This window comes from Bos indicus, chromosome 19 (genome assembly GCF_029378745.1).
Source record: "Bos indicus isolate NIAB-ARS_2022 breed Sahiwal x Tharparkar chromosome 19, NIAB-ARS_B.indTharparkar_mat_pri_1.0, whole genome shotgun sequence".
Classification (NCBI taxonomy): Eukaryota; Metazoa; Chordata; class Mammalia; order Artiodactyla; family Bovidae; genus Bos; species Bos indicus.
Genome location: NC_091778.1, coordinates 23685404 through 23700428, shown reverse-complemented (window position 1 = coordinate 23700428; position 15025 = coordinate 23685404). Strand labels below are relative to the sequence as shown.

The 15025-nt window shown below is 52.1% G+C and overlaps 1 protein-coding gene across 7 annotated transcripts in view; it reads right to left on the bottom strand.

Annotated features, from left to right (window-relative positions):
• RPH3AL (rabphilin 3A like (without C2 domains)) overlaps positions 1-15025 on the bottom strand; it is a 139330-nt gene that overhangs the window by 5793 nt on the left and 118512 nt on the right. The window lies entirely within an intron of this gene.

Here is a 15025-nt window from a genome sequence, read left to right as displayed (position 1 = left end):
TCCATTTCTTTAAACTGAAGCTGAGCTTAAGTGGCTCCAATGGTAAAGAATCTGCCTGTAATGCAGGAGACCCCAGTTCAATCCCTGGGTCAGGACGATCCCCTGGAGAACGGAATGCAATCCACTCCAGTATTCTTGCCTGGAGAATCCCATGGACATGTAGCCTGGCCGGCTACAGTCCATGGGGTTGCAAAGAGTCAGACACGACTGAGCGACTGACACTTTAAAGACACAGCAAAGCAAGAGCCCAAACTCCCACCCTTCTCTACTTCTTTAGCCTCATCCCCCACAACTGCACAACCAGCTCTTCTGCCTGAGGCTTCTCCAGCCCCAGGCCACCTGGAGCTCCTGCCAAACTGTCAGCACCTCCTGCAGGGACTGGCTTTCCTCTCCCCAGAATTCCCTGCCTACCCTTCTCCTTCTGGCTTAGTTTGGGTACCACCTCCTCCAGGAAGCCCTCTATGGTCTCCATCTGGTTGGCTGAACACGCTGTGTATTCTGTTACACCTGCAGCAACCAAACTTTCTGCTCTAAGCGTTGTGTGTGTGTTTTCCCCCAGCAGACTTGGAGGTTCCTGAAGGCAGGGGCCAAATCACATCATGACTGAGCCTAGCGTGCTTTTCCCACAGACCTGATCCTGGGGGTGGGGCAAGAGGGGTGCTAACGGTTTGTTTCCAGCTTTGCCTTCCTCTGTCTGCTTAAGGATTTTGATCTTTCTGCTGTGTTTCTCTCCTCGCCCTCAAGGCAGAGATCTGCTTTGGCTTTTTGGGCTTTCCAGATCTAGAATCAAAAGGAGATGGAGACTGGAGGGGTTGGGATCCACACGCCCGCCCCATTCGTTATATTTGAGAAATGTAAGTAAAGGTCTGACTTATTTTGCAATTGCTTTTTAGGTCCCAGACTGGGTTTCTTTGATCAAGAATCCACTGAGACCTGATTTTATGGGCATTCGTTTTATAAGCAATTACGTATTTTTTGACTCACACACTGACTGACTAACCATCAACCCTGTGGGTCCCCAGACAAAGGGAGTGTGAGGGCCAGGAGTGAGCAAGCATCTCTCCTTTGGGGCAGGTGCAAAGGGATCTGGAATATTCTGCCCCCGCCCCCAGCAGGAGGGTGTCCAGCAGCCTGTTAGGCAGTAGGAAGTCCCTGAGGAGAACACAGTGACTGATCTCCACGTTGGTTTTCTCATCTCTCTGGTAGAGATGCTTACTCCAGGACTCTTGCCTGAAAAATCCCACAGATGGAGGAGCCTGGTAAGCTACAGTCTGTGGGGTCGCAAAGAGTCGGACACGACTGAGTGACTTCACCTTCACCTTCATTCCTTCTTCCTGACTTGGAATGTTCTGTCTGCCCCATGCTGGATATGCTGGATCTTTGTAATTCTAGGGTGGAGTGGGAAATATGAGGCTGGGGCAGCAGGGGATAGCGAGACATGACATGGGGCTTCATGATATGGAAATAATACCTGGATCCTTTGGTGCTAATGAGCAGATGCCACAGGGCATGACGTACCAAGAGCTTGAAAGAGACGATGGGAAAGGACATCCCAAGACTCCGGGTTATGGTGGCCAGCCCATTCACCCCATTCCTTCACTCTGCTCCCTGTCCTGCCATCTGTGGTACCTGGTCTCAGTGTTGGGTTGAGAGTGGGCTTAAGTTGCAAGAATACTGCTGAGCTATGTTGCAAGAGCGTGTTTTGCTGGGCGGGGTATGTCTCGTCCAAAGCCCCAACCCTGGAGGTGGGGCTCAGGTAGCATGTTGCCTGGTTTCCATATGGTGCCTATGCCGTGCAAGGTTTAGAAAAAATAAACCTCCCCAAGTGACAGTCAGTGGGCTTGTTCTTTGTCTCCTTTTATAGAACCCCAAGGGCCATAGCCGTGGAAGCGGGGGAACAGCCCTGGATGACAACGAAGCTCACAAAGGTGTTGCAGAGCAGAGAAGCAGCCAGCCGAGGCCGCGTTCCTTTTGAATGCATCTCCCTTGGCTCAAGCATTGCTGTTCATTGTGTCTGGGATTTCAAGCAGGGGGCCAAGCCTCAGCTTAGAGGTCTCTGTGATGCAAACCCAATCCTGTTTCTAATCCACTCTAATAAACCTCACTCGAAAGGAAGAGCCCGAGGAAGTCGGCAGTGTCGACACCTGGCCTTGGCACTTACTGTCATTGGGAAAGAAAGATGCTGAAGAGACAATGTGGAGAACATCCCTGGACGCTGCCCAACGCAAATGCTGTCTACCCCAATTCTCCTCCAGCAGCAAAGGAAGAAGTTTTTCTTCCTCCTCGCCCTCCAAATGTCGCTGTAAAACCCAAACCTTGGTTAATTTGCCATTCGATTGCTGTTGCCACCTTTCTCTCTACACGGCAGCTGCAATCGTAAATCTTCCAGGTCTATTAACAAAGCTTTTAGGCTCATAAATCTTTTGGCCCTTGCTCTTCCATCCTCAAAACACTCTGTGTGTCTGAAGGCTGATTTTTTACCTCTAATTCCCCAAAGGCTGAGTCTAGGATGGCCTGGTTGGTGACAAGTGCTTGTATTCTGCCCACGCTTGATTTTTCAGGTTGAAAATGGGAAAACACCAGGGAGAAGACTGTCTTGATAGCTTCCCCAAGAAGGAGGTGTCACCAAGTGGATTCACTGGAACTCTGCCAGGAGGCAGGGAGGAGGCCCCCTGCTGCAGTGGCCCGGGCCCCTGGACCACTTGCTTGGGGACCTGGCATCCCTGAGATTTTCCCATCATGCAGGGCTGCCCCACTCTGCCTGGCTCTCATCAGCAGCAGCGGACAGCACCAGCGCCAGCCATGCTCACTTCTCTGGGGTTTTTTTTTTTTCTCTCTTGGATGGATTTGCAATTTGATTGTCACCATGGAAACTCGAGTTTTGGTACATGAAAGTGGGGGGAAGTCTTCCCTTTTGGAAAGTCTTTTCCAACTGCTGCAAAGAACATGTGTGGCAGCTGCTGGCTTGTGGAGAAACCTTGCCTGCAATGGTCCAGGGGACAGGCAGGATGCTGGCTATGTGACCTCATAGCCCTGCATTAGGATTTAGGGAATCTGTTTCCTGGCTCTGATCTGCCAACCTCTCTCTTTGTGACCCTGGGGGCACCTCTCAGGGCTTCACCACACACAAAACAGGCCGACCTAGACAGCCTAGACACTCTGGGTCTTGAATCCTAGGATTCAACTTCAGATCAGCTTTGTTCCATCAGTGGAGAGATCCCAGTGCCCCTCTCTGGCTGAGAGGCAGGGAGATGTGATTTCTGGGCCACACGACATCCGCCTGCCTGGCACAAGGACAACCAGCAGCCTGTGAGCTTGGGAGGCCCTTGTGAGTTGCTGCTGCTCTGCTTGGAGGCTCCCAAAGCCCCCAGAAATTATGGGAATTAGAGAGGAAGAGATATTTTCAGCAAACATTCTGCCAAGGCAAAGCAGATGGTGGAAAATTTTGCACGCTAAAAACAAAAAAACCCCCAACTTTTATTGTAAAGGAAAGATAAGGCCCCGGGGAATGCAGAGGCATCCCCAATTAGCCTTACCCAGCCCACCAGGCTGGCGCGGCTGCAGAGAAGAGTCAAAAAGATGTCCCCACGGGGACAGGTGATGGCTGTGCCACCCGCAAGTGGGGCCAGGCTCATAGCCCGAAATCCCACCAAGATGCCTCCCACGTCTGGGGCTCCGTTTGGCGGCAGCAGGAGGGAGGTGTGGGGGTGGTGAAGAGGCACTGGCTCTGAGTCAGACAGACTGTGTCCTGGCTCTGCCACTTGCCAGCTGTGTGACTTTGGGCCAGTTCCTTCACCTCTGTGCTTGGCAGGCTCACCTATGAAAGGGGGCAACGATGGATCCTTTCCTGGGTTATTGTGAGCATTAGCAGAAATAACACAGGCCATGTCTGGCATATGGCAGATGCTTGATAAAAAAAAAAATAAATATTTATTTGGGGGGCATCCTGAACTCATGGCCCACACCATCTGGCATGGGGATGGCTTCTGGACTCAGCATGTTCGATGCCCAGGCCAGCCTCACGGGGGTGGACTCTCCTTTTCTAGGGGAACTCAGATTTCCAAGTTGTGCTTCATGAGACATTGAAGGCATTGGTACCGTCAGAGTCTGTCTGGAGGCTGAGCTGGATTGGAACTCAGGACTATCTGTGGCTGGAATCTCTACTCTTTCTTCCTCGCTCAGGATGCAGGGCATCCCTTGGTCTGGGCTTATCCCAAGGGCTCTGGGCCCCTGAAGGCAGGCCAGTTCATCCTCAGTCCCTTCAACATGCTTTTTCCCATCAGGCAGGAGCTGCCATGTGGGTGAGAAAAACACCCAGTTCACTCCCAACATCTAGGGTTGAATACTGGCTCTGCTTTGGACACTTCTAGACAAATACCTTAATCTCTCTGAACCTCAACCTTCTCATCTGTCCAATGGAGACGATAACAAACACAGTAAAATAAGATCAAGGAGGACGCAATGCGCTGCGAGTTTAAAAAGCTATTCGAGGGACTTCCCTGGTGGTCCAGTGGCTAAGACGCCTCGCTCCCAGTGCAGGGGGTCTGGGTTCAACCCCTGGTCAGGGAACTAGATCTCATATGCCACAACCAAGAGTTGGCAAGCCGCAACTAAGACCTGGGGCTGCCGTTCAGTCGCTCAGTCGTGCCCGACTCTCTGTGACCCCATGGACAGCAGCACGCCAGGCTTCCCTGCCCTTCACTCTCTCCCGGCGTTTGCTCCAAGATCCCATATGCTGCAACTAACGATTCCAGTCCTGCAATTAAGACCCAGCACAGCCAAATAAATAAATATTGAAAAAACTATATGAGCCTATAAATTTTTTTCAAAATGAGATTCCAATTCGTCCTCTAGGAACCGACCCAAATCGTGCCTGTGTTGGAAAGTTTCTCTCGCCCAAGGACGGAAGACAGCCCCCAACCCTGCTCTTCCTACACCTGCTGGTCCCTCTCACACACTCCCTGGCATTACACTGTGTTTCCTACAGATGCCTGCCTTGACTTGCCCAGTTCTACCAGAAACCCCTTCAGGGCAGGGCCACATCTTAATCGGCGTCTGCCTTCTTCCCTCAGCCCCCAGTGCTGGGCCCTGGGCCAAGCGGGCACTCAGTAAATACTTGTTGACTGCTTTCTGAAAAATCCTCCCCAGGAGAGGACATGGCATTTCATGGAGACGGCAGGATAGACGGTGATCAGCGAGGTGGCGGCCAGCCAGCTAGGGCTGGGCGTTCAACCAAGCAGGTGCCTCCCCTTCCCGAAGGATACTTGGGTGGGACAAGCCAGGCGACAGGAGATGTGGCCTCAGCCGGAGCCAGGGATGGACTAATGGAGGGGGGCTGTCGGAGACTGGTTGCCATGGACACGGGATGAGTGGGCTCTGGGGAGGGGAGTGCACTGTTCACGAAAAACCTTTTCTTCTTCCAAACCCGAGACCCAAGGATAGGTTCTCCCTTTGCTTCGGAAACTTCCCCCAGGGCCCTAGAGAGTAGGGGTCTGAAAGGAAGAAAGAAAAATAGCCTCAAGCCCAGGGAGCTTATCTCCTAAGGATGGGCTGAGTGGAGTCAGAGAGCCTCGGAATCTGCCTCCCTCCCTCCCTCCTGGCCTGGAGTCTGGAGATCCAGATGACCCTCCCTTGCCAGCTGCCTGATCACCCTGGGCCTCATTTCCTCCCCTTTGAGGTGGGGTTAGTCGCAGGACCACCACAGAGGGAGGGTGAGGCTGTGGGACCTCCTTCCTTGGCTCCCCTTCTAGGCTGCCCCCGGCACCTTGGCAGGGACAGCCCAGACCAGGCCAGGAATTGAGAGTGGGGAGTGGAGGATTTCTCCTGCTTGTTTATTCATTGCCATTGATTTTAATTAACTCCCTCCTTGGGGCTTGCAGAGAGACAGGAGGCACCGGATAATGAAGAAGTATCCTCCGATCGATAGAGATGTGGTCGCCAGCATTGACATCCTGTGGTCCTGTCCTGGCTGGAGGTGCTCCAGAGAGAAGAGGGAAATGGACAGATGGAAGATAAGAACAGATTCTGCCAGAGAGAACACAATACCACTACTCTGTAGCGGGAGTGGAGAGTGGTCAGGCAAAGAAGTCAGGGAGAGCTTCCTGGAAGAGGTGGAATTGAAAAATGAGCGTGATTTTGGCAGGTAGAGATGCTAGGACTGGGGTGAGCCAGGCATCCCTGACAAAGGACAGGAAAGGCAAAGGCCAGGTGGTGGGCTTCTTTGGGGGCCAGGACAGGCTCAAAAGGAAGGTTCTAGACTCAGGCACTTAGGGGACGAGGGGCTGGTCTGGTTTGGGTGTGCTCTGCAGTATTTCCCTCTGGCAGGTTATTGCTTCTGATTCATGGCAGAGATGCAGCAAAGTGGGTGCGTACCTCCTGCCGGCTCCTCTGCTGGGATGTAAAATGTGCCTCATCCACTCCATGACGTCAGTGCTCTCTCTCTGTCCTTCTTTATGTCTCTGTGTGTCTCTGACTTCATCTCTTTATGCCTCTCTTGCTGATGGTTTAAAAAAAATCCCTCTCTGCCTTTGCCTCTCTCGTCTTTCCCTCTCTTGCGGGTCTTTGTGTCCCCACGGTTCTAAGTCTCCCTGCGTTGGTCTCTTGGTCCCTCTTCCCATTTTGTTGGTTTCTCTCACTCTCCCTCTCTGCCCACCTGTCTCTGGGTCTCTGTCGGGCACATGCCCTCAGAGTCTGGCCTCAGGGTGCGTCCCTCAGGTTCCCTCATCCTAGAATCTCAGCCCCTGAGAGCCCCATGGCATCTGATCTCATCCTGGGTGTGGGAAGGGCTGTCAGCTTTGCCCAGACTCCATGTGGACCCCAGGGGCAACTGAGGCAGGGGTAGTCCAGCCCCTCTTTCCTGTATGGAGATCACTGGGCAGACAGACACTCTCTGCTTCTGCTGCCGAGGCTGGACTAGTGAGTAGAAATCCACCAGCCCCCCGTGATGGACAGGAGGTCCAGGGAGAGGGTGGCGGAGCCAAGTGCACCCAGCCCTGTTATCTCCAAGGGCTTTATTGGAGTCAGATGAGGCAGGCGGGCCCAGATTTATTCTCTTCATCCAGGTCCCCAAAGGCCAAGAAAACTAGAGTAGAATTAAGTTGTAGGTTCACACGGCAAGACAGGTGAGCAGCTGGAGAGGGGAGCGCTGTACTGCACTTGGCAGGAGTTCTGTGGTCATCCAGGGCTTCCCAGGTGGCTCAGCGGTAAAGAATCTGCCTGCCAAGCAGGACACGTGGGTTCGATCTCTGGGTTGGGAAAATCCCTGGAGAAAGAAATGGCAATGCACTCCAGTATTCTTGCCTGGAGAATCCTATGGACAGAGGAGCCTGGCGGGCTACAGTCCATGGATTCGCAAAAGAGTCGGGCACGACTTAGTGACTATTATACAATAGCAGCAGCAGCTGCTGAGGACATCTGCTTAGCTAGAGCCAGGCTGCCTGGGGTGGGGCTGGGCCCTGCTCTCCCAATTCAGCTCAGATGGGGATTGTGGGGTGGGGAGGCGGCAAGGAATCCCAAGGCCTCACCTTGCAGCTGGAGTCATCTGATCAGCTGAGGCTGTCATCGGGTTCGGACAAATTAGAAACGACACCCATGCCCCTGTCCTCTGTGGTGTGGCTAATGAGCGCCTCCTGCTCTTGGGAAATCAAGCCCCCAGCCAGTGAGGACACCCAGGACAGGCCAGAGGGCTGCAGAGGCCGGGGCGGGGCGCAGCAGTGGGAACAATGGTGGCTCCTGGCTGCTCAGGGCTCCTGTTCTGGGGGTGGCCCCTGCACCGAGCTAGTGTTTGGCTTCACTGAGGACTCTGAAGGTCAAAACAAATTAGTAACACATAGGCTTATCTTTCAAAACACAGCCACGTAAGATGAGGCTAGGGCCTCTGTTTCCCTGAGACTTAGGAAAAGGGCAGAGTTTCCTGAACACCGTGGGGATTTCTTATTCTGCCCATGCCAAGGTTACAAGGCAAATTATCTGACCCCTCCAAGCCTTGGTTTCCTCTTCTATGAAATGGGACAACAGTAGTACCTCCAGTACAGGTATTTGGGGGGTGGAGCGTTGATCACACGAATACACAAAACCCAGCATGGGCTGCAGTCCACGGCAGCTGAGGCCTGAGACCTGCTTCTTTCGCCCATAGGCCCGCGGTGCCCAGGCCCTCATCTGAGCCTGGAGGAACCGCGGCCGCCCAGAGCGCCGACTGTCTGTGTCTGCCCCAGCAAGGTCCTCAGCGGGCTCAGGAGACTGAGCACCACTCCCTGCTTCTCCTGTCCCCGATGGCATGGATGGTATTCCTGTCCCCAAACGCCTAGTGGGAGCCACACACAGGACTGTCCAGCCAGGCCTTTTTAATTTATTTTCTGGACCCAAACCACAGACCTACACCACGAAGACCTGGGTCAGTGGGGCCGGGCTGGACACACAGCGCCCTTCTCAGATTATGCAAAGGCAGCCTCTCTCTCCTCTCCTCTCTGAACAGCTCTCTCTAGCTTGTATCTTCATACATGAAAAAATCCCAGGCACTTCCAACTCCCCAGGATGGTAGAACCCATGCAGGGTGTAAAATGAAGGAGACAGGGAAGGTGATGATGAAGCAGGAGAGACGATGCTGGGCACAGGACCGCGAGGGAAGTTCACAGGCCCTTAGCGACTGTTTACCAGGAGCGCGGGGAGGGAGGGGGTGCTGGGCGAGTGTGCTGGGATTTCACGGGCCGCACATAGCAGGACTGTGTGTGTGGGCACACACGTGTGTGTGTGTGAGTCTGTGTGGCTATTGCTGAGATGGGGCTGGTCCTTCTGGTAGAGACAGCTTAAATATATAGTCTGAGAGCTGGTATACCACCTGCCGGAAATCTCTGCACAGAGTCTCATCCCCCTGGATTTAGGACGGTGACATAGGAAAGCTGGAAGAGCACAAACTCTCTGTCCCGGCCCCCCTCGCCCCATCCTACTCATAGGGAAACCAAGGCCCAGGGAGGGAGAAGGACTTCCAAAAAAGTAAAGTTTTCTGACCCAGGGGCCCCATTAAGACAGAGGAGCTCGGGACTTCCCTGGTGGTCCAGTGGTTAAGACTCTGTGCTCTCAACGCAGGGGGCCCGGTTTGGATCCTTGGTTGGGGAACTAGATTCCATGTGCTGGAATGAAGGTTTCTCATGTTTCAAGGAAGATCGGAGATCCCATGTGCCACAACTAAGATGAGATGCAGCCAAATTAAACAACAACACGATCCCTGAGTCTGGAGATCCCCTGGAGAAGGGAATGGCAACCCACTCCAGTATTCTTGCCTGGAAAATCCCATGGACAGAGAAGCCTGGTGGGCTACAGTCCAAGGGGTTGAAAAGGAGTCAGATATGACTCCCTCACCCCTCCCCTCACAAAAACCACAGGGGTCTGCAAGGCCTGACCTCTGAAGTTCTTATTGACTTGGCCCTGGGGGCGACGGTGGTGGGTCACCTCCACAGAAAGCACAGAACCACTGTGGGCAGGATTTGTGGAGTCCGATCAGAAGGAGGGACCCACAGACATGGTCTGGTCAGGCTCCTGCCTTCCTCTGGTCAGGTGAAGGGGCGGTGAGTGAGGCGGGCTGGATGTGAGAACTCTCCACTTCTACGGAGGTGTGTGCCTGCCTTTTTTGGCAACAGGTCTAACTTCTAGTCTCTCGCTTTCACAGGAATGTAGAAACAAGAACGATTTCACTTTCTTCGGATTAGCCCACCAAGGGCGATGATCAAAGAGCATGAGAGATGGACTTCCCTGGTGGCACAGTGGATAAGAAGCTGCCTGCCAATGCAGGGGACACAGGTTCGATTCCTGGTCCGGGAAGATCCCACATGCTGCGGAGCAACCAAGTCTGTGCACCACAACTACTGAGCCTGTGCTCTAGAGCCCGAGAGCCGTAACCACTAAGCCCGTGTGCCACGACTCCTGAAGCCCGCCCGCCCGCCTGCCCTAGAACCAGCAAGCCACAACTCCTGAGCCTGCATGCCTAGGGCCTGTGCTCTGCAGCAAGAGGAGCCACCACAATGAGAAGCCCACGTCCTGCTTTCTCTAATTAGAAAACCCATATGCAGCAACGAAGACCCAGTGCAGCAATTAAAAAACAAAATAACAGTACCAAATATCTTAAAAAAAAAAAAAAAAAGCATGAGAGACAGTAGGGAGGGGTGGCGACTGGGGCAAACCAGAGACTGCAGGGTCTGTGTGAAGGGGGAAACTGCCACTTAGCCTGTCCAACTTATCCAGGGAGGGGCAGTGTGGCCAGACCTTCTGATTTTCAAAAAAGAAGCCAGAACTCTATATTCTTTTCATGAGAATTCTCTACCTTTTAAAAAATGTTGTCAATGAATTTAAAGCAGTGAGTCAGGGGGAGTCACTGTTCCACCAGTTTGCGACCTACAATACCAGCAAATGTCCAAGCCGCCCAGGACAGACGGCACCTCGCCTCCAAGCACAGAAGCTCTGCCTGCTTCTCTGAGCCTCGGCCAGCCTGCCTCCCCCACCCCCCTGCACACAACACGCGTTCCCAGCTGCTCTGAAGGCTGCAGGGAGTCCATGCACCATGTCCAGGCTGATGTGACAGAAACAGCAAGTCCTGAATCTGCTGGGGAAACACTGGGGATGATTAGGGGGTGGGGAGAGGGCAGCAAAGCGCCCCCAAGGAGCTTCCAAAATGCGAATTTCTCAGGAACAGAGAAAGAAGGAAGGCAGCATAGCAACAACTGGCTCTGGGCAGTGAGCAATCCTGTCTGAAAATAAAACAGTTTACAATCCACAACCGTGGCTCATTAAGAATGAATGGGTCTACCGGTATAAATAGCACGCTGCGTTAAGAAGTCAGGAAACAGCATATGCGTTTGATGGAAAAACGGCTGCCGCGAAACTGTTTATTAGCTCAGCCGGCTACAGCTCTGTGTTAATGAGACAGAGGTCTCAAGTTCAAAGCTGAGTGAGTGGCTGCCTCGATCTTGGGCCATAAAATGTGTCTCCATTCCCCCAGTCCGGGTCACAACATGGGGGTCTAGCTCTGAATACATAGTAACAAGCCTACAGTAAGCTTCTCCTAGTGTCTGAGCTGTAGTATCCCTAGTGAAATATCCAGCCTCTGTTTGAATGCTCCCAGTAACAAGGAGCTCACTATCCTGTAAGATACAAAACACCCAATTCTGTGGTTCAATGGCCATTGAGCAACGGAGACTCATTTCCCCTTGCTCTGTTCCAGCTCTGCTTGTGGGGAAAACAGCCTCAAATTGGGCCTCACTGGCCACACCATCTATAACATCTGACAGGATACAGGCTAGATGCATAAACAGCAGCCTGAGCAGAAGGGAGCTGGGCCAGTCACATCCTCCCCCAGTGTGGACACGGGGCCCTGAGAGTGGGAGCAGAGGCTGAGACTGCAGGGTGTGCAGACTTGCAGTCGTGTCCAACTGCTGGGCGAGCAGAGGCTGGGGAATGGAGCTGATCTCAGTGTTCCCTGAGAAGCAGAGGCAGCTGCTACTCTGAGCTCTAGCACCACAGGCCTGGAAGACCTTCCTGTCCACCCCTGCTTCTGGAAGACCTTCCTCAGCAGCTGCCAGCAATGCCTGAGTTGAGCTTTCCTTTGTTGTCTCTGTTCTCAACAGCCCAAAACCCTCGAACCAAGTCCAGGAGCAGAAAGCCAGTGCATGTGGCAGGAGCGTGGGCTGGGACTTAGGAGCCTGGAGCCCATGTGACCTTGGGCAGATGTCCCCCTCCTCATCCATCACTCAGAGTCAATTTCATGTCCATAACTGCCGCATAGGCTGTTCTGAGCATCAGAGGAGATAATGGCCGTGAGTCAAGGAGCCCTGGCTGAGGCCAACACAGCACCCATGACTCGGCTTCTCCAGGGGAACAGGAGATGCTGGTGAGAGGGCGGAAAGATTGGCTAAAGGGTCATTCCGGAAGGGTGGCCCCAGGCAAAACATTTGTGGTTGAGCTGAATCAGACCACTCAACCCAAACAACCCCAAAGCTTGCTTTCCCTGGACCGCAAACACAGAACACAGTTTAGAATTCTAAAAAAATTTGTTTAAAATCTAGCAAACCAAAGAAATGATAAGGAAACTCTGATTTTTCTTAAAACTACCCAACTGGAACAAATCTGAAGCTCAATGTACTTTCCCAGAACAGACCTTGAAGGGAACGCATGTGTCATTCTGTTCAATTCCATCCAGGAAGGCTGTGCTCTGCTCAGGGGAATGATGAGCGAGTGGGAGGGCTCTTGCAGAGGGTCCTGGGAGGCATTGTGACCCAGGCCTCAGCAGAGAGGGGAAAGAGAGTTTGCCTCGTGGCCACTGGGAGCTCAGGCACCTGTCGGCTCACCTGGGGCTTTTGGGGATTTAGGGAGGCGGGCAGAGTGGAAAGGCCACCCTGATCTGGCCAGGCCACAGGGGAGTGATGAAAGCTTTAGGTGATGGGGCCCTGGCCCCAGGAGAGGTGAACACAGCAGAATCTCACTGATCCAGGGGTTGGTGCCCTAGGGCCTCAGCTCTCCAACCCCCATCTTGGAAAAGCACACACATCCAAAAAAACCCTCAGAGCAAGCACTGTATGGACTGGAGACTTGGCTTCCCTGGTGTTTCAGAGGGTAAAGATTCTGCCTCCAAAGCGAAAGACTTGGTTCCTGGGTTGGGAAGATCCCCTGGAGGAGGGCATAGCAACCCACTCCGGTATTCTTGCCTGGAGAATCCCATGGACAGAGGAGCCTGGCGGGCTACAGTCCATAGGGTCTCAAAGAGTCAGACATGACTGAGTGACGAACACTTACTTACGTGGGGCTTCAGCTCCATCCCCACCCCATCTCAGGTGTCCAGTAACTGCTGGGAAAGGTGGGCAGAGCAACTGCAGAGCAGACCCAGGGCAGTGCTGTCTCCCAGTCACACACTGGGGGATGAAGACAAGCCCTATCACATTAAGTATTCTCAGCACTGGAGGTAGAGACGTGCAAAATCCTATCTGAGAAAAACTGCCACACTTAATGACTTCGGTCAGATCAATTCAGCTCTCCATCAATAGGGAATCAGGCTCCTCTAGCACAAGTACCAGCCTGCTTCTATTATGATGCAAGGTTGCAGAAGCAAAAAGCTTAATTTTCTAGCCTCTTCTTTTTTCCTTTTCTTTATAGTGATGGCTGGAACTGTAGCAACCATCTTGTGACCATGAGGGAAAGAGCAAGAATTACAAAGACATCTGTCCTGACATAACTGAGCTGCTGAACCAAAGCCTCAGCTGCTTCCTCTGAGCTTTCCCGTATACAAGAAAAAAAAGAAAGTAATCCCTTATTTCCCAAATATGCCAGATTAATATCCCCATTCCCAGCAACTATCTTTCCATACATTGCCCAAAAGTGAGAATCCAGTTGAAAGGAAAGAAGCCTTCAAAAGATGTGGCCCAACTCTAAAGGGATTAAGACCCAAGAGCGCACAGTACCATTTCTACCATTTACATATTATATTTCACAGAGGAACAAAGGGATCTGGGATGCACAAAAACTGACTATATTTTATTGCTGCCATAAACTTGGAGCAATGACCTGCCAAGGGAAAGTAGCATGGTGCCCACATCCCAGCTGGATGGATCAGATGGGAGGGTGGAGCCCTGCCCCCACAGACAGCCAGGTCAGACCCAGGGCCAGTCACAGGGGGACTCAGGTCACACTGTTTCCCATCCCATCCTGGAGAAAGGGTGAATGTCCTGCTATCAGTAAGCTTGTATGGGGCTCACCAAGGGGTTCTGCAGGCAAGTCCTTGACCAAAATCAACACCCAGTGTCGGGGGGGGGGGGGGGGGGGGGGGGGGCGGGGGGAGGGAGGGCGTAGCAACCCAGGGAGTCAGCCCACCTGTCCTGAGGCACCAGCGCTCTACCAGCTCTGAGTTTAACGCAGAGGAAAGAAACACTTCATATCTTTCTCTGACACATCCTTTGTGTTATTTTTAACATTTAGACCTTTAATCTGTCTGCAGTGTGTTTCTGGGTACACACAGAATGGGATGGGAATCTAATTATGCTCGCCCTGCTTGTTAAATAAACCAGTTATTTCCCCACTGAAATGAAAAGCTACCTATCTTCAGCTTCCATACATCCTTAGCTCTGTTATTTTTCTATTCTGATCCACTTATCTATATAAAATAGATATTCTATTTATTCTGGTAACAATACCACACCGTTTCTCTTGATTATAGTAATCTACCTTTTGGTTATAGTAACGCTTTAAAAAATTGAAGTATAGCTGACTTACAATGTTTCTGGTATATAGCAAAGTGATTATATATACTTTTTCAGATTCTTTTCCATTATAGGGTGTTACAAGTGTGCTATACAGTAGGTCCTTGTTTATCTATTTATCTTGAAGGACTGGCCCCAGGTAGCAGATGAACACCAGCGCCAACCCAGTCCCACCTCTTGCTTCTCTCGCAAGCCTTGTGATTGTCCAAGGAGCTTGTTTTATTTTCAGTAGCTCCCAGTGTTTGAGGGTGTGCCAAGACCTGTTAGTGCTCCAGTGGAGAGGATCAGTGAGCACCTAGATTCAGGCTGATTGGAAGGCAGACCCGCAGGCAGCAGCTTTTAGTATGCAAATAAGTACCGAGGGATTGCCAGCAAAAGGTCCCGCCGGCCACCGGAGCCACGGGGTGGAGGCGGTGGGGGAGGTGCCTGCTGGCTTTAGTAAGGCAGACAGAGCACAGGAAGTGTCAAGTGGACCATGGAGACCGCAGTTGGCCGGAAAAGGAGCTAAGAGCTAGCAGTGTGTATCTTTTAAACCCAAATCCCCAAATTATCCCTCCCCACCTTTTCCCCTTTGGTAAGCATACGTTTGTTTTTTATGTCTGAGAGTCCATTTCTGTTTTGTAAATAAGTTTACTTGTACCGGTTTTTGGATTTTACATATAAGTGATGTTGTAAGATATTTGGCTTCATTTAGAACGATAATCTCTGTCTATCCATATTGCTGCAAAGTCTTTAAGGTTTGGCAATATTCCACTCTATGGCCTTCGATAAGATTCCGTAATTTTCTC